Here is a 24,929-nt window from a genome sequence, read left to right on the forward strand (position 1 = left end):
TTTAAGATTTCTCATTGTCATTGTTTCTGATATCTTAGAGAACTAGTTCCTTTGTGGAACTTGGAGTTTGGGTCCCTGAAGCCTTTATATTCTCTCGAATATTTAATCCATTTCAATAGATGTGCATTAAATTAGCTGTTTGTGACTATAAGATGAGCTGTTACCCAACAACAAAGACAGGGCTTACTCTTATAATCTTTGATCAACCATGCAGTTTAATATAACCAACTGCAATACTCTGAATGACTCTATCTTTCACACATTTCTAACCATCCAGATATGTAAATAGCAACGTCAACCTGCCAGATTCCACTTCCAAGTGTTCCAACCCTTCACAGCCCACTAAGCTCATATTCCCCCAGCACTTCAGCACAGCCTTTGCTGTTACTAGTTCAACAGCGATCCATTGGGCTTCTCGTCGACTTCTCCTAAACTGCCTGCGCTTAGAAACTCGCAAGATGCACATCATAGACAGCAAAAGGGGAGAAGTCGTCAGTTTTCGGGCTTTTAAAGTGTAAAGCGGAATACCTTGAGGCTCTCACCGTGTGAGACGGCGTTTCCAGATCCAGGCATTCCTCCTCACTCCTCACCCTTTCATGTTGGTCCAAGATGTTTTTCTCTCCTTATTTGCCCATCATGCTCCACAGGGTCCGCATCATGCTGGGACACACCAGATGAAAGATAGAAAGGAGTCAAAATAAAACAAAACAGCTTTGTCGAACACTTTAGTTTAATTGTTTTAAGGTTTGGGGCTGGGAAAGCGGGCTAAACACATAGTCTTCAGATAATTAGACCTTTTGGGGTAAACAAACACAGCACTCCACTGTTTTGGAGCAATTGGTGCTGTCTATTATGTTAATTTGCATCACTTGACAGTAGATAAATAATAATTAAGTGGCGATAATCTGCATGACTGTGGGAGATCTGTATTGTGCCAGAAGAACCCTCACCCCTGAGTATTTCTGTCCATTGGCAAAAGCTCTTTAGTCACATGCTTGTTGCTCCGTGGACAGTAACCAGTTTCTTTACTGTTGAGAGAAAAAAAAAATTATAAAGCACAAGGCAACAAGCAACAACAGGTTGTCAAAATTGTCCTCATTAAATTCATCCAGCGAGTGTGGTGTTGTTCTCCACAACTAATTTGACAGTTGACAGAGAATATCTTTAGTTATTAAAATTAAAAATCGTTTAAGTCTCAACAAATTATTTAACGGCAACATTAAATAGGAACTGGCTGTCAGGTCTTTTTATGGCACTGCTTCAGTACATTTATAGTAAAGGTATAAATCCCTTTCAACTGAAAAGAAAAGGCAGCTGAAGGTGAATTGCTCTTTTCATATTGTTAATTAAATTTGTCAGGAAGGGGCTCTGTTTCAGAAAAATAATATATTGTATTTTGCCAATGCTAATAAGATACTGAATTGTGACTGTTAAACTCCAAAAACAGCTTGTCGATTAGGGTTCACCATTAAAACCATCAGTTTCCTTGAATGTTTACTCTACAGCCTTGATGACTGAGTAATCTCTAGTAATCCTCAGATGTGGTTTACTTTCACCCACAGAGTGAATTCATGATAAATCTTTTTATTTCACAAGATTTTAGTGAGTTGTTGATATGAAATAAGTTAGGAACCCTCTTGGTTTTGTTATCAGGTTAGCCTTGATTATCCGTACAGTTCTCCACATGTTTTGTAACAATGTAGAAGAATGGTCGGACAGAGACAATTTTTAAGCTTGGACAGGGAAAACAAGAAATGACAGCAAGCTTCCAAAACAGTGCTGAGGGGAAATGTGTGCAAGTTGGAGAAGAGCTGTTTTATGGTGTCATCGAAATTGAAGAAAACATGTGGTTTATTACTACTAGGGTTTTATTTTCATAGTTTTAACCATAATTTCAGCTTTGATAACACCAAAGTAATTGCTTGAGATGTGGGAATAAGAGTCTACTTCTAAAACAGAGGTGAATGTGTGTACCAAATTTCATAGCAATCAATTCAAAAGTTGTTGAGGATCATCAAAGACCTTAGGATTCAACGTTTGTGGACCAAAATTTTGCACCCTTGATTTTTGAGTGTGCTGTTGACACGAAAATAGTTTATTTTGTGTGGTTCAATTGGCAGTTTGACTGATGTCTGATGGTGTAAATACTGTATAATTTCCTGTTAGTGGAAAATAAACTATGTTGATTTCTTGTATATTAACCGCACCACACTATACTTTAATCTGTATATATAGTATGTATAAAATTAGGTAGTAGGTAGTGTGGTATTGGGACAGCAGCGTATCCTCACAATTGTGGCAAGAATGGTTTGGTTTGGTTTTGGCCAACCCGAAGGTCGTCTGATAGTCTGTTTGCATGTTTTCATCTTTTAAATGATATTGCTAATTCCATGTTCTAAAACTGCAGCAATTAACTTGAAACAATGGTCAAACTTAGAAATATATATATATATATTCCCAGTGATGATAAACTGAGATGATCTTTTAAACGATTGTGAATCATTTTTAATAAAGCTCTTTCTTACAGTTTACATTCACGCTAGCTACATTGTTGTTATTGTTGTTGTCTCAAGATTATCTTTGCAGCTATTTTCCAATAAGCTAAATTGCTGTTGCATTAACTGTGCCTGCCACCTCATTTTGATCCTTGAGACGCACGCCATGGTCCATTATGGCGATTTAGCAGATTCTAGATGATGCATGTATGATTACAGCCACTCAGTGCTCAGGGAAGCAGTTTATATCACAACCCGACATGATGAACAGATTTAGATCAACTTTCCTTTTTAAACTCCCTCCATTTATGCCCCTGGTCCACTGCAGAGAACTTTAGTCTCCTAGATGAATAGGCTGTCTTTGAAACAAATGTGCAACAGGATAATGGGGGAACTGTGAAAAATGTTTCCAGAGTTTGCACATTGTGTTAAGCCACCATTTAAAGTCCTGTCAATACCTGCAGCGAGGTATTGATCTCCTGAGTCTTCTTGAAGGCCCAAAGCTTTACAGCGTATTGATAGATTATGTAGATTCACTTTGCGGTGTTTGGATGAGCTGTCTGTGCCATGATATAAGACCATGACAACAATCTCATCTATTTATGTGACATGAGTCGTTGTTATGAATTTCAAAAATAGGCTTCCGGGCTGCAAACTGCAAATAAAGTGTGATTTTGGAGGAATGGCTGATAAAGAAAACATTGTATACAGTCCATCTGATTCTATATAGACCTAAATGTACAATCATAAACCAAAATATCAAATTTAACCCAAAAAGCTTTTAAAGTTACTGAAAATACTTTCCCAGTTTCCTTTTTGTAATGCAGGTGTTGATGCTCTTTGAGGGGGAAAACAGGATTAGGGAGTAAAGTAAATTGCACTGTCACTTTGTGATGGGTACTGAGGCTGTATTTCCCTGTGACACTACTGCTACACCGACTGACTTAAACACAGATGACAAGGTGTTGCTATGGAGACCTTAGCGAGGAACCTGCAGCAGCCTATCCATGGACAGTTTATGCAAACACAAAGATGAGTGTATCTATAGCACTGTTTTGTGGAAAACATCAAAGGCAGCCAGGTTAAACACTGTCTCAGCAACATTGGCTCCTCTTTATTTCAAACAAAGAAGCAATGTGACAAAAATCTTGTTTATGAAATATACACAGGCAATACTGAATCGTGTTCCCAGGTGACCACGTACAATTCCACAGAATGAATACTGCATCTTTTACTGTGAAATAGCACCTATGTTGCATTTTAGCATTGTGACAGGGCTTATGCTGGTCACAATTAAGTAATACCCACATTTAAGAGATCCTTATATATATATATATATATATATATATATATAAACATATATAGAATAATACAGTATATTATCAATCCTGAACTCAAAAAATCCGGTATTAGTTGTAACATTTAACAAGTTTACTTCTTATGTTAAGTAAATGTATGAGGATTGCAATTGATGATGAGCCTGTGATTTTGGATAAGTTTGAATAAGAAGCAGTAAGTGACTGCTCAATCATATTCTTTATTTAACCAAAGTTGCAAACAACTCTTTCTAGCTTTGCTCTAGTATTTCTCTTTCGAATGTGGTTAGCACAGCTTGTGCTAATTTGATGGGAATGTGCAATAGCTCGCAGTATTAGTGTGTCCTTGTTGGTGATGATGACAGGCAAGGACACAAACATGGCCAATTCTGTTTCTAATTATACCACTACAGGAAAGTTAAACCAGGGTCTTTTCTGTGTTGCGCTGGAACTTTACCCTTGCACTTTTCCTCATCCTGCACGGAGAGCATCCAAACAATAAAACATTAACCATACTCTGCCAATTGCCTATGATGGATGACATGAAGAGCCCAATGTTTCAGTATTTTCTGTATCTGTGTTCTCTCACAGGCTCTTAGAGCACCATGTAGTACCAGGTAACCAATGGATCTCTTGTGAACTTACTCTCTCAAAATGTCAATCAAGAGGATGTGACCATATTAAACTACAGTAGATAGTAGTCACAGGTCACTGTTAATGCATTACAGCAGTTTTAATTGGCTTGCATTAGAAGTCAGAGCAACTGTTAAACAAATATGTCAAACCAGGAACACATTTAAAACCCAATTGTTAGCATACATTATTTTTTTTTATCTTTGTGGAGGTTTTTTCGTAGTATAGTGATTATAGTGACAGAAATCTGAACAGTATGTTTGCCCATGTTCATAATCTGCTAAATACATCCATTAAATGTGTGATTCTGATTCTTTTCATAGTTTGGTTACCATTTAAAAAAATTCTTCTAGTGTGTTCACCGCTCAGGTGTACTGCAGCAAGTGGTAGTTTGTGACACATAATCATGACCCACATAAAAACATAGTTTCTGTCTTCATTTCTCTTTGTTGGTAAAATGACCTAAAAATTGAATAATTCGGGAAACTATGCAAATAGGCAAAGCAAATGACCATTATGATTATGCATCATTGAAATTCAGATGAAAAAGATGAAGCCCCTATTTTGTAACATCCATCAATATGGTAATTTTAACATTTACTCCCCCTGTTCTCCATTTCTTGGTTCTGTACTTTCTACTCTCTGAGACCTGAAAGCACTGCAGCTGCTTGAAAGCACACAGCCATGAACCACACACAGGCACACACACAACACACATACTCGCTCTGTACACACACTGCGGCAGCAATAGAGTCATTCTATTTAGGTAAAGTCGCCTTTTTTCTCCTTACCTACTTATTCTGATATTAACATTCGGAAATATTAATCACCGAATTATCTTTGGCACAAAGTTTCATTTAATTTGCTCCAGGCGCTCTGGTCTCTAGACAATCCCTGATGCTCAACCAAAGTATGCAAATAGCGGAGGAGTCTTTGTAATAATTGAAATTTCTTTTAAGAAAATCAAAACACGCCACATCCATTAACACAGTGTTCTTTTTTCATCTTAAGCGAATCTTGGAGATTTAGCAGAAACATTAGCAAAGACGAAACAGATGTTTTGTCATTCTTTAGGACAGGGGGATTTGCTCTAATGGATATCTATTTTGTTTCAACAGATTATAATCAGTTTGGAGACACATTTGGAGATGTGTCTACAATTGAGCTTGAGATTGAGCTGAGTGTCGGGTTATTTGAATGGTGTTCATTTAGGGAGAAGAATGTGTGCAGCCAAGGCAGATACATCCATACTTAGAAGGGTAAACGTGTTAACTAAGTGAATAATAGAATAGTGATATCACTTTGCATGTGATGTTATTACAATGCTGAATATATTGTTGGACAGCATGATAATGTACTGCATACTGTGAGACTAAAGTGATTTGTTTCTGTAGTGTTCATTCCGTTTATCTATTCCTTTAATGTCTGATTGGTGGTCAGTGTTGCAAATTAACGTGGATTTAGTGGCAACTAGTGGTCAAGTTTGAGATTAAAACTAACTGAACACTGCTCACATCTGTATCTGACGACCTGGGAAGAAGAACGCGCTGTAAAGTGTGTAGGAGAAACTATGGTGGCCCCAAAACTCCCTAAAAATGCGAAAGGCCCTATCTACTGCCAGCGTTTGGTTTGTCCATTTTGTGTTTGAGAAACATGATGGTTCAACGTGGCGAACTCCATGGAAGGCACCCCAGACACTACCACATTGTTACCTTACTAAACAGTTTGACCTCCGTAGAGTTTAGCAAATGTTACTGAAACAGGAGTAAATTGTGCTTTTGTTTGGGACTATTTTGAGCCATGGAAAAATATATATTTGGTTCATCAGTGAGTGTTGCAGAAATATATCTCAGCTTGACTAAAAACAAAGTAGAAATCAGAAATGCCACCCAGTGCAACAGTAGGGCTCATTAATATTGTAATTTTGGACACCATTTTTGTTGTTGTTGTTTTTTATTCATGGAATTTTTTTTTTATGTGTACGATATTCGTGTGCTGTGATCAAGGATATGTGGGATCATTTTAAATGATAAAGAGAGTTTAAGTTTATGCTTCAAGAGACAAAATTAGTAACGTCTTGCTATTCATCAAAGTAAAAGCGATGGTGAGGTGGAACACTGCTGGGAAAATTGTTTCAATATTCTCTGCATCAACAACACACGGTTAGGTTTTTCCTCTTCAGCCTGACTAAAAATAAAGCTGAATTGCAGCCAGGGAAGGTCAGTATGGATTATGGAGCACTGCGCTCCCCGTGGAAAAGAGTTGTTTGTTGTCCGTCCCAATGTCAGATCGAGAATCAGGAGGGAAAGTGCCTCTCTCAGCAGGTCCAGACTTCCTGTCAATGATAATCCGATGGAATGGCTGATCTGGGCTGGATGGACCGCGGCCAGCATGGAAGAGACAAGCCGGAGAGTCTGGATGAAGCTTGTATAGTGCTCAGAAACTGTCCAGGCTGATGAAGCAAGTGGAAGAAATCGATTGTTTACACAGATTGTATGCTGGACGTGGCTGTTTTTAAAGAATTTCAAAATAATGCAGTTAAGCAACAGGACATTCATTTGATTCAGCGTGCATGTAGTGCTTTAATTAGGCCTTAAATCTTTAAATTAAGTCATGTCAAGATTTTGTCCGTGCGTAAGAGAACAAAGTAGCTTGTGCCATTTCAGTCAGTTCAGGAAACTCTCATTTTCTGTAGGACAGGAGCACGTCACAGCTCTAGTGTGAAGTCTGTACCAACACCTTTTGGCCTCTCAACATCCAACCTTAATATTATTTATACATTCCCTTTAACTTGATTCTAGGCCAAGCAGTCATAGTAGAGTTATATTAAGTTGCTTGAATTGAGAAAAGGAGAAAACTATTCGCAAGGGGACATAAAATAACATCAATGGGAGCTTGGCAGAGATGGAGGTCACACCTGCGTTTGCTGACAGGACAGCATGTTCCACACTCAGGGCCATCACATCCAGATGGTGAAATCTCATGGAAGTATGAGGTGAGGCCCAATTACTGGCGCTGCAGAGTAAATCCTCGACACCAATATGCTTTTAAACAGTCCAAGATCTGTCAGTGTGTTTTGTGGAATGAGCACAAACAACACCTGGCAGCTTAAACCTCTTTTCTTTATGAGCACTGCACCCAGGCAAATAGTCTTTACATCGTCGCCAACTAGTGGTGACTATGCTCTTTACACATCCTACACAGCAGTGCACAACTGGGTGTGGTCACGGGTACAACCGCACCTGGCTGTCATCAGGGAAGTGGTTGGAGGTTCAAAAGACACAGGGCGTCAGTGCAGCAATGTAGGACTGCGACTAACAAATATTTTCTTTATTGATTCATCCATCATTTAAAGGTTATAATTCACTTTTCACTGGATATTGCAATAGAGTAAAATAAAACTCACCAACTTTGTTTGTCCGTCCAGTCTTTCCAACAATCACCAGTGGCGAAAATTAATTAATCGAGTTAGATGTAAAAATATTTGTGAACATTAAGGAAACAAATCCTACCGAGACAGACCTTTTGTTTAACCTCCGTAGAGCAAATAGTTGTTTGCTGCTATATTAATGTCCTAAATCTCAAATAATTGATCAATCATTCACTCCATGTCTGACAAAGGTGAAAAATTTCCATTACAAGTTCTGGGAAGCTAATGTGATGTTTTCAGATGTCTTGTTCTGTCTGACCAACAGTCCAAAACCCAGACGTGAATAGTTTAAAATGATTAGAAAAAAAGCAAATCCTCCTTTCTGAAAATATGGATATTTGGCATTTTTCCTTAAGAACTGAAATTATACTGATCAAGTTTGTTTTTCCAATTCATTTTCTGTCAATTAACTAATTGATTGATATACTTATTGTTTTTTCGCAATGTAACCAGAAAGCAAAAATGTGATGGATGTAAAGGAAGAAAGTTTATCTCACACAAACCATTCTTGATCATCAGTCCTTGGTCTTTGCTAAGCCCACTGTTTCAGATTTCCAGTTTTTTCTTGCTACTTTCACTTCACATTCTGCACTGTGCTCTGCACCCCACCTCATACTGCTGATCATGTGTAGAGGGCCTTAGTCCTGAGCTAATATGGCAAAGTAACTCATGACAAACAGTTGACCTCATAGTCAAAAAGCTGAGGTTCAGGTAGATGTTGCGCCAGTTGTGTTGTTGTCTCAACCCAAAATGTATTATATTATATATAATACATATATATTCACAGACCTTCACGAAATAAGGCACACAAAATTCACAGTGTTGATGCTGAGAATGGAGGCTCATATAATTGTGCTGAATCTTAGGAGAACAAGTGAGTCATTGAATAAATTATGTGCCCATCGCTCAACCAAATGAACACACACATACACTTAAAACTCATCTCATTCTGAAAATCCTTGCTCATCCTCGTCCTTATCACTCATGTTGAATTACTTGACTTCCCAGCATGACAAGGCATTAATGTCCGGCGTTACCGACAGTGACGCTAAAGGTGACTCCGCCCATTTGTGTTCACCTCTGTGTGATGTGGCCGCTTGAGCAGCTGCAAACTGTTTTCTTGCGTGGGGGATGAGGGAGGGTGTGATTGCGTCCTTGACTAATGCTAATGCGTGATTGATTGATGCATTAAGTAGATATCGCCTGTTCAATAACAGCCTGTGCAAAATAACACGGTATGATGTGCTTTGTATAATAGTTTGCAGCATAGCCACTTTTATTGTTGATGTTTGTCAGCAGAACTGTGAAAGATGTTTATCACAGTCATAATGCCACTGTTGAGCAGAATAAAGCAGCAAAAACAAAATTGTCCTGGGCCAATTTTACACTTTGCCTATGTGCTTCATCTTCCCTGCATGGCATAACTTCAGCAAAGTGATTCATGCTACTGTACTAGTGTGTTGCACCAGATGTCACATGAGACATGAGCTGTGTCCAAATTTGTTCATTTTCTCATTTCCCAGTCCTCTTAAATTCTGCCGTGCTGTAAATTCTGTTGTCATGGAACTGTAAATTGACATACCATTTTAATTACTGTATCTGTGTTGTATTTACTTTAAATCACTGCTTAGTTTTCCTACCACTGTCATGTTTTAAGTGAGTTGGAGGTTAATTTAATCTCTGAATATGAAAAGGTTTCATAGATTAATAAATGTAGCTCAGCTGAGGCAACAAATGAATTAATCAGAATGCCCTGCTTCTAACTTGAGGTTGTAATGGTTATTCCCATAAAGCAACGGTAACATGAAAACCTCCTTAAAGTGTGATTAGTCTAAACTAAATGATTCAGCCCAGTATTACTGGGTTTTTACCCCCACATGGGATGATTCCACAGCTTGTGATTTACGCACACTACCAATGTTCACTGCCAGTGCAGGTATAATGTACCTTTTATGTAGCTTGTGGTACGACTTTCATGTCAGAGAATTTGCATACATTGGCAAATCTTAAGTCTTTTTGTTGCTTAATCCTAACCATACCTCAACCATAGTTTATTTGCCCCAAGTACAATCTTTCCCCCACCTTAAACTATACTTTACTGGTTGCCGTGTGCAGCTTTATTAAAGAAGAAAGACCCTAACGTTTGCAGTAGATGTAAAAAATGTTGTTGCTGAACATAATTTTGGGGTTTTCCAGAATATGTAGCATATAATAAGAATTTTACATTGCTTTCAACTAAAGAATGAATTGAGCTGAATTCATAATGTAGCTTATTTACAAAAAGTATGGACGTGAGAATATAAACACTACATTTGGAATGCATGAAGAAAAAAAGACATTGGGTTTAAAAAAAATAACATTCTCCATTTCAACATCATTATACAGCTCTTTATAATTCAGTGCTAGGCTTAAATACATATACTGTATGTTTTGTGTGAAAACAAATTTGTAAAGTAACTCGTAACTTTAAAAAAAGTTGTGGGAGATTGCATTGTTGTTATGAGACCCCCTTTTCACTACAGTATACAAAGGAACTGTTCTCCTCAGATATCTGTTGGTAACACAGTTCAGCCGACTATTTTGAGGGGAATCGCACACTCACAGTGCTGTTCTGTAACATCAGTGTCATACATGATGGCAAAGAGGTGCAACCTTATGACAGCCAGCCTAACTCCATGGGACAGCCTTTACGATATTACCCTGTGATGGGTATTGAAATTACACTGACCCATGATGACCAATCCTTTATGTCTCTTGTAATTGTGCATTCGCATTTCTTCAGGTGGCAGCTTTAATTGTAGACCAAGAAAAAACCTGTGAAAGGACAAAAGTTGAATCATTTCCGGAAAGCAGGCTATTAATTATGATGTGCTGTAATTGCAGATCTTTGGGGCAGGCCAATTATCAGATTGAAGTGAAAGCTGGCAGCCTCGGTCCCCTGTGTTTTGGAAATAACTGACACTACTAACTGCTAGATTGCCACTGCTGCGACTCAGTCAGATCAGATCAGATCATATTTACCATAAATAGAGCCGAGGTCATGAGGAGGTATGAGGTTGGAAATGAACACATGGCATGTCAGGACATTTCAAGGAATTATGTGACGATCACTTAAATAATTCATTTCATGTAGTTTGACTTTGTCCCATTTCATTATTTTAATGATCATTGTAAAGGGTCGATGACGCATCCGTCTTTGCCAAATGTGTGAAAAAAGTTTGGAGTTGGGACCTTTACATAAGTGGGTTAAAAATTACCTGTAAGATAAGACCCCCTCATACTTATCAATTATTTTGATCAGATATGCAGTATAATTACTGTACTGTGGACTACACCTTAACTTTTCTTGTTACCACACAGCTATATTATTTTACACGGCAAGACAGTTTTAAATTTGAAACACAGATATCACTAAATTGATGTTTAAAATTTTATGTGAAAGAGTGTCTGCTATTAAATTATGTCAAATTATTGCTAGCTAACATTATCTTGCCAGCTAACAATATTGTAGTTGTAGATAAGCCATTACGCAACAGTTAGTTTAGCTATCTTAAAAGCATAACTTATTAGCATCGATTCTAAAATAGTCAATAGAATGTGTGACAGACAGAAAGAAACATTTTCATATTGCTGGTGTAGAATTCAAATGATTATTTGTTGAGTAAAATTATGAAGATAGCGCCGGTTTATTTATTTATCAATAAAAGTATTGATTCTAATACAGCTCATTTGATCAATTTATGGAAAAGTGCTAGTACCAATGACCCTGTCCAAGGTTTTGCACGACAGCTATTCCCAATGTCTAATATGTACTCATATCTCCTGTACATATTGTAATCAGTTGAATTATATTTAACGTTCAAGGAAATCCTGTTAAAAAGGCAATTAAATAAAAAAAGTTCAATAAATGCATATTTCTAAAGCTGATGAGTAATGGTGTTAAATAATAGTGATCTCAATATTGACCAAATAATCGTGATCTAAGTTTATTGCACATTGTTAATGCTAGAGGCATAACAACGATACAAATCCCATGTAGCATATTTACATTTAAATCGTTTTACAGAAGCTGGCTTTTAGAACATTTGGAGTTAGCAGATGGCTGCCGCATGCTGTGCTTTGACTGTTGTTAAATGAAGGCTTGTTGCAAGTTGAGTATGTACCCAGTTTATTATTTCTTTTTCGCTATTCTTACTTCGCTTTTAAAAAAGCAAACAAACAATGCATCTGTGAAAAACATAGAAACCTTGGGATGAATCATAGTTTATTTCACATTTTTCAGACCTTGAACTGTTTCTTTTCCGTTCTTCCCCAGACTTCCCAATTACAGTTCCTCTGTGTATCTTATCTGTTTTCATTTAGCTATGTGTAAGCCTTTTCACCCCCTTGTGACCTGAGTCAGGGTCTTGCTCACACCATCCATATTGGGAATCAATTGTTCTGAGTCAATAATTTATTAGTCAACAATTATTGCCACCTATTTAAAAATGTGTATGTGTTCCAGCAAAAAAAAAAAAAAAAAGGACTGCCTTTGTTGGCTGATTAATTTGCCATTTGTCTTGGACTTCCTATCAAATGCATTAGTTAACACACAAGGATCCCTTATGGGGGTCATTGCACAATCAAACGCTGCCAAAGGCCCTCCTGTCCTTTACCATTCCTAGTGGACACACATCAGTGACAGGGTGATGAGAGGGAGGCATGACTGCCCTTTTCTCTACATCTTTGTGACCTTTTTAAAATTTGGAAATAGTGCTTTGGGCTTTCAGTTGCCAAAGATGGGCCAATGTTGCTGAGAAATGAGCCAGTCTCAAAGAAAATTATACAGCTCTTAAAAGGGAGGCCTTGGTACTGCATTTGGCCATGGAGATGATGGGTATCTTGAAAGTGCTTGGAAAACAAACCATAACACAAAACCTCCTTTTAAAGCTGAACTAAAATTTGTGTTCTCCTTTTTTGTGTAAAAGGAATATACTGTAAACCATAGTGATACAGCAGATACACCAAGATGAACCAGTTTTTGGACATAAGAAGAAACAGTTTGAGCTTCAGGCCTCTGGGTGGGCGTTTCCCTGGGGCAGCAGGCATTGCTAGGAGACGTGGCGTCAATTTCCATGGTGTGCTAGTCATAGCCCTGCCCACAAATTATGATACAAGAAGTTTTTTCCCCTCTTTCCACCCACATAGGAGTGATTATGTAGCTAAATCTATTTAAGATGTCTGTCCCTTTACAACATTAGGGAGGCCCCATAATGCTGTTAAGTTTGTATTCCGCTCAGAGCATGTAAGCTGGCAAGGATGGAGTAGGAACCTTTACATATGTGGGTTAAAAATGACTTATATGCATTTCTGTGTCATTTTTTTGTCCAGGTATGCAGTATAATTACTGTACTGTGGACCATACCTAAACCTTTCTTACTGTTACCACACAGCTACATTATTTTACACAGCAATACAGTTTGATATATCCTTTACTTCAGAAAAATTGATATCACGATATCAGCTAACATTACTGTAGTTGTAGTTACGCTACAGTAAGTAGCATAACTTATCGACTCTAAAATGTGAAATAAAATGTGTGACAGATAGAAACATTACAACTTTTTCATATCGCTGGTGTAGAATTCATTTTTGCGTAAAAGATAGCGTACCGATACATAGCAAGCAAGGGTAACTAGCCTCCACTCAGAAAGAGGGCGCTAGTTAGCATGATACTAAGCAACAGCTAACAGTATCGGCCTTCCAAGTGGTTAACTGCCTGTGTGGATGTTAGAATTGAAGAAATATTACAGTCAAACTACCAGACATTGTCAGGGTGCTATTATGGCACCCATTGCATTTCCTGTTTTTATTAGTGAGAATTTGGAAGTGTCGCCATCTAATATTTGATTTGACTATGTGTATTGTGGCTGTAAACACACCATCACTAGCTAATGTCAATGCTGATGTTCAATTTTCGTGATGGGAACCATGCTTTCCCTGGTGGCTTACTTAAACACACTTGCCCTTTCAGCCCCACTTACCTAATAGCTGTCGGCACATTGATCAACCCCCATGCTGTCTGTCACCTCCCGTGTGCCAACCCTAAGCACTGATGAGCTCGGACGGACAGCGTCTCTCGCATGGCGCTCCTCGCCAAGGTACCGGGATCTGTGACCTTTACAGATTTGGACCACAATTTACCGAAGATTAGCCGAATCCAACATATAAATTATCCGGAGAAAGGGCAGTAGAATCAATTTCTCTTTAGTTTAGATATTACTGTATCTTCTGGGTGGAGAAGCAGTGGGACAGAACAGAAAACAATTACGAAGATTTAAAAGCAAAATGAGGAGGGAGATAAGCAAAACCGAGATGGAGAGACATGACCTTTTTAGTTTGAAAAATAAGGTTCTGGGGTCCTTTAAGAACTGTGCACTTAGCGAGGAAATTTGCAGACTAATAGGCTGTGGTTATATATATTGTTTACGTTTTTCCTCTTCATTACGATGCATTTTCTCCCATTTAAATTAGCTGAATATGCAGCTATGAGCACAGTAATGATTTCATGTCTATATGCTCTCCTCCTGTGTCATGTCAACTCAGTGTTCTCATCTCATGTGGCCTTGCTCTTTAAATCCTGCAGTTAGGTCTCGATATCAAGCATTGATATGCTCTCCCCGCTGGCACAATACTTTTTAAACCAATTAGGTGGCCCTGCCTCCCAAGACATCACCATTGACAAGTAGCCAATGTAATTTCCATAACAGAGCGATTGGCACCCTCAAGGCCAGTCTCACAGCATTGGGGAAGGCGCTGCCATGCATCTTAGCATTGTTCTCCATTTACTCATTTGGAAAGTGGCATCATCAACAAGCCAAAGTATTAGATATCTCAAAAGATTAGAGTCAGCAAGGTTTTGAGCTTTAATTGCTGGTCTGTAATAATGTCGTCAGTGTAACTCATAACTGCCTTGAAGCGCATTACTATACCAGTGGTGTTCCTCAAGGACGTTCACCAGTTTTTCTTCCTCTCCCAGCGTCTGAGAATACTGTGACCCATATTACAGCAACGCAGTGAATCAGCTTTATTGGATTACCTCCCAACCTTGACCCTGCCTGTCTGAGGAGGAGGAGGAGGAGGAGGAGGAGGAGGAGACCATCTCAATGTGGGAACTCATCTCCCACTAAACTGCTTTAACCTGACTCCATGCTCCAGTAATGTATTAGATCCTCTGGACTCTCTGCAGGTTGTTTATGTTGACCTCTGATCCACCTAAGTTGAGATAATGGATGTGAAAAACCTCCAAATGAGAGGACACCGGAGAATTATGATACAGCGAACACATATTTAATCATTAGAGAGGATTAGCCATTGATTCTAGTCACTATTTACAGGCTGTTTTAGCTTAAATAATATGGATATATTTATGTTAAGCTTGTCCTAAAGCTTTGAGGCATTTTTGTCTCATTAATTGAGACGGCTAAAAAGGTTGTACTCTAAAGCAAAGCAATGTCCCCCTAATGGATCAAAGGATACATCTTAGAGGTTATGAGACGATTAACAGAATAAGAAAGAAAAAATATATATTTTTCTTGCTTCAACAAGCAACTCAACTCACACAATGGTGCTTTGAGCTAAATGCTATCGTCAGCATGCAAACATGCTCACAGTAACAGTGCTAACATGCTAAAGTTTAGCAGGCATAACATATTCACTATCTTAGTTTAGCATGTTAGCATGCTGACATTTGCTTGACACGGACACAGCTGCTTACACTAAGAAGAAGCTTTTGTTTGTGCACACTGAAAGGCTTATTATGTGTTGACCTCCAACTGTGAATGAATGGTAGGTGTTTATTGAAAGGCACTTAAGAAGACTGCTTATTTACCAGTCATACTGTATGTGTTATACGTTTACATTTAAAACTTCGTCATGTTCTTTTCTGGAGCACATTTAGGATGAAAAAGTCATCTAAATTTAAACAAACTACGTCATTTGTACATCCCCTGTACAACAACACATGGAAGGTTTTCTGATCTGATCACCCATTTCGGCAAAACAACATAATTCGTCTGTGTCTTCCAAAACGGAATTGTCATTGTTGAAAAGCAATTCCCAAGAAGCTTTCAAGATGGATTGAAATCTAGTTGCACAGACCTATGATCAAAAACTAGCGAGTGGACAACTTTGCTTACACAGTCAAACCTCAAGCAAGTGCAACAACACAAGACCAGATTAGCAAAAGCCAGCTTATATTAGTTAGTCTACTACTACTAGTCCAACAACAAGAAGGCCAGCTTGGCATCTGTCTGCACCCTTTTATTTAACAAAGCTACGACTAAAGGTCAGTCCTAGATTTACTCAACTATATAGAAGCTGCTGAGCCCAGTTACATTGCCCGCTTCCCCGGCTCTGGTTCTGGCACGACACTGGTGCCACTCTCTGTCACTCTTTGCCATCCCGGGCCCCAAAACTTCCTCTTTGTGGCGGTCCAAAGCTCCTGTCTTACCAGTGTAAACACCAAAACTCCCTCATGCTATGAGCACCCAGTCCCAGGCATCCAGGGTAGTACGGCTAAACTAACTTACACAACACTCAACACTTTGACAAAAAAACATGAGAAAATAAAGTCCAGGATGAAAAATATTTAGTATAATATAATAATATATTTCAATTTTTAAAAGTGACAGCACAAGGGAAAATCCAGCACACACATCCACCAAAGTTGTCCCTTTTGTCATAAAATGTCATGATTCAAACATGCCTGTTCTTCTCCATGGCCACGGCTGCCCTTTAGAAAGCCTGCAACACGTTGCATTCACAGACTCAGACCACCACATGAATAGATGTCAGGAGATGTTATCACAAACATTTCAGCCTTTTTGAAGTATCAAAAGCCTGCCTAAACATGTCTGAACATGTGGCTGAATTACTTAGGCCTGCCAGGACCCCACTGATGTCCTTGATGGGATGTGATATCCACGTAATCAATCCCGAATGGATGCCTCATGCTCCGAACACTCCTTGCATTGTAATTTCTATAGATATATAATCAGGGTGACACAGACAGTAGGACAATAGAGGAGATGAATGTGCAGTATATGAAATTCTACATGCTTTGTCCCTTTAAAACATCTGCTTTGTGATAAAAGCCTGTCTTATCAGTGGTGGTTGCTCTGATAACAGGGTGCTATGTTAGATCAGTCTATTGGTGAAACACTAAAGGAACTTTTAAGGCAGCTTTTTGTGACTGATCTGAAAGAAGCATGATTTAAAGCAGCATAAAGAGTTATATTAGTTTGACTGAGAGAAATCCATAAGCCGGGGGTGTGAAAAAGAGCAAAAGAAAAAGCAGAAAAACAGTTGAAGAATAAATTGGTATTAGTCAATTCGGAAATGTCAAAGTGTCCTTGTTTACTGCGTCCATCATGTTCAGAATGTTCCAGTTCATAAAGCACAAAAATCCTTGGCACGCAAACATTTAGTTGATCCTGAAAATCATCAAAACAGACATTTTGTAGTCACATAATCACTGAAAAAGAGCCTCGCTTTAACACTGGTCAGAGCATGTCGTCTTGCAACTGACACAACACCAAAAAAACCTCAATTGAAAATCATTTCAAAACAGCGGGAGACTGGTGTAGCAGACTTCCAAGGCAGCAGCAGCGGCAAGAGCTGCTGCATCCACAGTCTCGGGCTCTTCAATTGAGTCTCTCTAGTCACGTAAGGTGCGTGGGCGAGTGAAGGCTCTGGTTTCTATGTCTTTGCCGGCCTGTCGGTTTCATCAGCGGGTGCACCGCTCTGTTACTCGACATCCTCCTCCAGAGAAGACACCTGCTGTTTTCATCTTGAAATCTCATGTCGGTCTGTGATCAATCACTCCCTGTCAAGAGAAAGCAATATTGATCCATAGCTGTAGTGTTTGGCTGCTCTGAGTGTGTCAGTTGCACCGCAGCCTACAGTACTTGAGTTGTTCATCGTTTGCATGTGGCTTTACTGTATCAATACCAGCAAAAATATAAGATATTGTCATGCTTAAGGAGAAAAAGCAGCTTTCAGTGTTCCTACTGTCAATACATCAGCACCACCATTCCCTGTAACTCTTAAAAAGATAGAAAACTATTTGATTTCAGGTAACACAGTCACACTCAGATGTGCCACAAGAAAGAAAAAGAAAGTAAGTGAGGACGGCCTTTAAAGTGGGCGACTTTGCTAGCTAATGGTGCTGTCAGTGGCTAATCACACTGTCAGCTACCATTACTGTTAAGGCGTCCATCTTGTCTCAGTATTCCGCTTTAGCCTGAACTTTAAAGCGCTTCAATCCTTAGATGGACACAATTACACAAACCTTAGAGCGCCTGTGTTTTTAAAAACGTCTCCTTTGAGAAAACTTTAACACATCATGCGTTTTGTGGTTTATTTCTCTCTTCTGATATGCACTTCTATCGGTATTTTCTGTTATTTTTCTTCGCATTGCTCTGTGGGCTTTTTGTGTGTGAGTTAATATTCAAGTTAAGTTATAGGTTTAAATGGTACTGCTATGAGCCCCCGTGGGGAAATTTATCAATTTATACATTTGACTCTTCATAGCCATTTAGGAGCAGAGTGCAGCCACAGTGCAATGCCAGGGCAGTGACTTGAGTATTCAAGCCAGCGTCTTGGTCAAGGGCAAAGACATTACATGTATGTACTCAGGGTGGACACGTGGGCATGTGACCTCATACACAAAGGCCCGAGCTGACCTTAATGAGGTTTAAAACCCAGGAATGTCTTGCTGTGAGGCGACAGTGCAAACCAACAAGCCACCGTGCTGCCTGTCATATACACATATAAATGAGGATAAGAAGGATGTAGTAACAGTCTCCTGTGGGCGGTTATATGGTGTCATCACAGTTGACAATCAGCGTTTTCATCAGAGATCTGTGTACATGTGTGTGAAAGATAGTGATAAATGAAGTGAGAGAAACATGTATGTAATGATTTTTTTTTTCATTACTAAGTCCATTATGTGTTTGATTGATGGATGTGTCGTCTAGAATGAAAAGAGTGAAAATTGCTCATCATCTCTCAGAACTCTAGAAAATGTGTTCAAATAGGTGTCTTCAAATTGCTTGATTATTTTGATCACCAGTCCAAAACCTAAAAATATTCCATTTATAATATATAAAACAGAAAAGAAGCAAATCCAGACATTTGCGAAGCTGAAACTAGTGAATGTTTGGTATTTATGGCACAGTTAGAGTCATGTCTTAACAACACGTTTCCCTCAGGATTCATTTTCAGATTACTTGTGTGTCTTTTCATCTGCTGCCATTATCAGGTCAAAATTAAGTTTGTCCAACTTTGTATTGTGACAGAATACCTGCAAAACTACCACTCCCATCAGCCTATTCTGTTTAGTGCTAATTAGCAAATGTTAGCATGCTAATACTAAACCAAGATGGTAAGCATTACACCTGCTAAACATCAGCATGGTGGCATTGTGACTATGAGCAGATTAGCTTGTTCTTTAATGTTGGGGTCTTGAAACAGTGTTGGATTCTCCTTACTCCTCTCATCTTTGAAGAACCTTGTGAACCCATGTCCTGCTGGTTTTTCTTTGTGTTTCTCTGTGCAGCATATAGCGGTAACAGCTCATCAATAACTTTATCCATTTTTCTACTAAGCTACCATTACAGCTGGAGCACGCAGCACATGCTTGGCCACAGCATTACCGTTCATCCCTGTGGTTGCTCATAGTTACCGTATTGTTCTTGGTGACAGCCTTCTTAGTCTTGTTGCTTGATAAAAGCTTTAATTTATTATCAGAACTGTTGAATACTTTTCCATCACCAAACTAATGCAGGAAACGGGGTGATAGAGAGGTATGACATGCAACTAAGGTCGCTGGCTGGAATCGAACCATGCTGTATGCGCTTTCGGCGACCAAGGCTCTACTTATTGAGTAATCTTTTTTTTTCTCTTTTTTTTTTTTTTTTTTTTTTGCATTTAATCGATAGAGGCAGCTGAAGACAGAAAAGGGTGGGGGAGAGAGGGGATTTGAACCCTGGGACGCTGAAGCAAGAACTCAGCCTTGGTACATGGGGCACCAGCTCTACCAGGTGAGTTACCCGGGCGCCCCTTGAGTAACTCTTGTCTCTGTGCATGTCCCACAAAGGATATTTGCATGTCTGTGTGTGATCTTTATTATTTTACATACTGTATAAGTGCACTGTACACACAAAATTGTACAATGGTACACAATGTACCCAGTGATATAGCTGATATAATGCTTTACAGTATAAAAATGTGCTAACTGGCTACCTTTCTCTAGGATACTTCAAACATTTTCTCATTGGTTCCAATGTTTTTTAACACTGATGTACGGCTGTTAGAGACTATGTTGTATTCTCAATTAGTTAAACCAGATCAACCAAACTCACTTTTCGAGGGGACTGTGTGTCAGATCTCTCTGCCCCTTGTATGTCACATCAAAGCAGCTCGTAAATAGATTCCTCCCCCAAATCCATGCAAATCAAACATGGCGGTTGTTGTTTGTCAGTGTGCCGACGTTTGTGTGCTCTTATTAATCTCTGTAATTTCAACAGACGTAAGTGGGGATGCTATCGTTTTTGTGTCACAGGCTCAGCGCTGGAACATCGGCTTATTGGTTATGGTTGAATTATTCATTTGAACCACAGGATTGCTGCTTGGCTATGTGGTCCATGTCAATGACTGTCTGGGGGCTGACGGGCCGAGTGCTGGGTACGATGACGGGAGAGTGAAAATGATCTATGCTCTCTCCGCTAACTTTTCTTCATCAGCAGAAATGCTACACTTGTTCTTTTACCGGATCTTGGCCCTGATCCAGCATTGCTTTTTTTCTTCACCAGCCACATTACACAATAAAACATTTTCAACATGCTCCGATATCTGCTGATGAATTGATCTCTACCACTGCAGCAACATAGTAGTATGTCATGATGATGCATGTTTTGGTGGAATTGATCATCTCAAACCGCTAAGGCTTAGGCAATTTATGCCAACTGCTTGACAGTAGCATATATCCAAAGGTCTTCTTTGCACAGGAAAAGTTCCAGACAACGTGAAACTGTCATTGTCTTTGTGATTAAACTTTGGTTATGCAGAGTTCTTTTCATATATTCTCACTTTTGACAGCTGATTTGCTAATAAGGAGATTTGATATTAAAAGGCAAAAACGTCTTTTTTGTCACAATACCCCTTAATTGTTAGGATATTTTGTACCACTTTCTAGTAAGGCATCATTAATAAAATGTTTGTAAGCTGTAATTAATGGCTTTTCAATTGGTAATAAATCATTTACCAATGCTTTGTAGATCAGTTATAATGCATTAATAAGACCAATATTTCAGTTGTCAGGTTGTGAAAAATCTCTGGCAGGTTATTAATGGTCAGATCCTCACTAAAGGGTCATGAGTTTCTCACATTTTAAAAGGCCATCAAGTGTGCATTTATGTATGTTATTAAATCATTAATAATTTGTTTTTTGCAACAATCCAACAGGTGCTGTACATTTAGTTCTGAATAAATGGAGTTTGGTGCAGATTCTCCAAACTGTTGAACATTTCTAGAATGTATAAACAGTCAGTTTTGGAACATATTAAAGATTTAGCTCAAGAGAAAAGTGTGTTTTTTTTCTAGATTGAATTAATTTCTTAGTCAATCTTCAGAATATTACACAGCAACTATTTTGATAATCATTATTTGTGTCTTAAGTTTTCACACAAAACGCAAAAAATTCACTCGTTCCAGCTTCTAAAACATGAGAATGTCCTGTCCTTTTAATGACACTAATTACATTCTTACATTTTATGAACCAAACAAATCATCAAAAAGAGATAGTTTAGAGATTAATTGATAATGGAAATAATTCTTAGTTAGATTTTCCACAACACAAAAGTTATCCTAATGCCTTATAAGTGTTGTAGCTAATAAAGCTAATAAATCAGGTTTTTTTGGAATCATGAATTAAAACCCTTTATAGAGGGTGTCTTAATAGAAAGTGTTGCCTAATATTTCATTTTTTTTTTAGCTATATCTGTTCCTCTAGCCTGGTTGTCATATATTTAGCCATTCTTTGTGCACAGCCAGTTCTGTAATGGACGTCCACATTGGTGCCAGATATGTTTGGCACCATCGTGAGAGTTGGAACTTTAATTCCATATGTTGACTAAACCAAAGGATTGCTGGGCCCTTAAGCCCACCAATGATAATGCCAAATAAAATGTAATAGCCCTAGAGCCTATGATTCATGTCTTGATCCCTGCAGCTACATTAAACAACCATTGATCGTCCCCAACGCCCACCCTAATCCTAATGCAAAAAATAAATACCGTGTAAATTCCCCCAGCAGATATTCCTCCGCTTTCTCTGAGAGACTGTGCCGAGTGTGTGCAATCAATACATGCTTTTGGGTGTAAAATAACCTTTTGATGACCAGTGAGGAAATGCAAGCCATTCAAACCGTTTCTCACACACCCTTATTGATTTCCCCATCTGTGTGTTGTTTTTTTCTCCCTTCTCTCTCCACACTCCAACATGCTGCCACGGTCTCCTCTTCATTCTGGCGTTCAGTGGAATCCTCTTTCTTTACAGCACATGTGGAGCTGTGAGTTTAATTGCACATGTGAGTGCAGGCACGGGGGTGGTGGTGGTGGGGAGGGGAGAGGGGGGGGGTCCCGCTCCACCCATTCTCTTTGCCTCGGTGGTTTTAAAGGTTAGTTTGGTCAGTTCACTTCCCCTCTGCGATGGAGGGGGAAATCTACCGTGCTGTGCTTAGTCAGTTGAGCAACCGTGGCTACACTCATTTCTGTTCCTATTCAACACTTTTTTCCGGTAATTTTGCTCTGCTTAGGTAAGTAGTTGGAGATATGCAGCTTTAGCTCATTTGCTCATTAAACAGATCTCAAACAGGGAAAATGGCAAAAGCATTATTTAAGACAGGAGGACGCTGGATATAGGAAAATTATTTCGATGAATGCAAAACGAGGTTGTTGCACCTGTCAGAAAATGGAATCAAATTAGGTATTTTTGAATGAGAAGAGAAACATTGGTCACTGGTATTTTCACCTCCCTGAGATTAAAAACTAATTTAGAAAGTACCATATACTCCTATTTACATTCTTAAACTATACATATATGTATCTGCATGCTATTTGCTATTAAACATTACATTTTTTGTACTTTCCCTTTTTTTTATTCAAGGAGTTGCAAGGTTAAAAAAACACTTATTGCCTTTTATGGATAATGATGGTATACAAGAATCTGGACTCAAGTTCCCTCTAAAATTCCCTTAAGATACCTCCTGCATCCAAATATTTAAACCCATGGTCCCCGGTTGTTCAATATATTTAATGAAATATGTTAATAAATCTTCCTTTTCCACCAGAGTAAGCAGCCCCTGTGCAGACTCAGCTTTCTGCTTGGACTTTGGCGCCAGCCAAATAAGATTTGTGCCCTACATCGTGGGCATTTACTTTGTCTGACGGCTTATTACCGTGCCCGTGTTGCAGCATAATCTACAATGGGATGGAAGGCTAAGACTAATTTGCTAGGTCGTTAGGTTAAGGGTAAATTTATCACAGGGGACGAGAGTCTATTGCAGATAAGCCAGTGAAAAATGCAGATGATAAAGAGTGAGTGTGAGAAATTAAGTATGAGGGAGAGGAATGTAGAGGCAGTTTTGTGTTACAATTTGAAGCTTTTGGACATGTTTCATTATTACTTTTGTGTTCTTGCATATCCAATACAGAGTATGATTATATTAAACACAGCTATTCTTGACTACAGTAATAATATCTGCCTTTTGTAACCTGAAAGTTTTCTTTCTTGAACAAAATATTTTTTGTAATTTGTAAATTACTCTGCACTTTACTACTTTGCACTTCTGGTTGATGCTAACTGCATTTGCGTTGTTTTGTACCTGTACTTGCAATGACAATAAAGTTGAATCAAATCAAATCAATGAAATCAAAATAAGACAATCACTTATATTTAACAAACAAGTGCTGAATAAAGCTCCAGGTAAACTAATCAATCCACTCATCACTTGGATGTGTTGGCGTACACGTGCCTGGGCCCCATTGTTCATGTTCGAGTCGATATAAGCCATTGATTGTACATGTGTGGAGTGCATGAACCTTTGTTTGAGATAGGCAGTGAAATTCTTAAGTGCTTCATGGTAAGTGGTTTCATTATAGCCAGTGTCATAATATATGCAAGCTTCAGTTTTGCCTTTTTCAGAACATTTGAGAATGGTGTGTGAAGTGTACTCGTGACACAGCATATTATAGCTCATGTACCTGACAGCCTGTGCCTTACGTGGCTACGTGTCTGGGATTCTTTTAGCATGTTGGCGGGGGAGCTTGGCTCCCATCTCTTGGCGGAGCCGTCCCTGCAGCAGCTGCTCCAAGACATCGTCATCACTCTCCCCATAACGAGCCCAGGGTGAGATGGGAAGGTTGGACGGTGAGGGTGGGGAGTGCCGCTCGGTGTTGAGGGAAAAACCCTGCAGTGACACAAGCTGTCTGCATGGACACGTGTGAACACCAGACTTTCTAAGACTCCTCAGGTGAGCGGATAAAGTGTCCTCATTAATGGAGTTTGATAAAGTCCTAACTTATACAGACTCTAGATCCGACTCAATCTATCTGGTATTTAATACTTGTCGTGTAGTTAAATGCCACGCAAACCTAAGAAACTGATGAGCTCATTGTCAGTGAGAAAATACAAGTGCAATTAATAAACCTTTAACAGTGTATGACAATTTTGCCACAGCACATCATAATTTCATGCCCTCTCTGCCCAAATCACTTCATAGCAGGCGATGACAACTAATCGGCCACAATTGTTGTTAATCAGTGTTAAGATCCCTACAATTCCTTAACCGCGACTGCTTCTTTTTCCCCCCTCTTCTTCTGTTTCTCAGGGCCGAAGAACCTGGGCAGAGAAAAAGGCAATTAAGCTAATGCAGTATGGGTGTCATAAGGTTGTAGATATTTCAAGAGCAGAGCAATTTACCACTTGGAAAAAGAGGAGAGGGCTTGCATAAAA

Source organism: Dicentrarchus labrax, unplaced genomic scaffold (assembly GCF_905237075.1).
Source record: "Dicentrarchus labrax unplaced genomic scaffold, dlabrax2021, whole genome shotgun sequence".
NCBI lineage: Eukaryota > Metazoa > Chordata > Actinopteri > Moronidae > Dicentrarchus > Dicentrarchus labrax.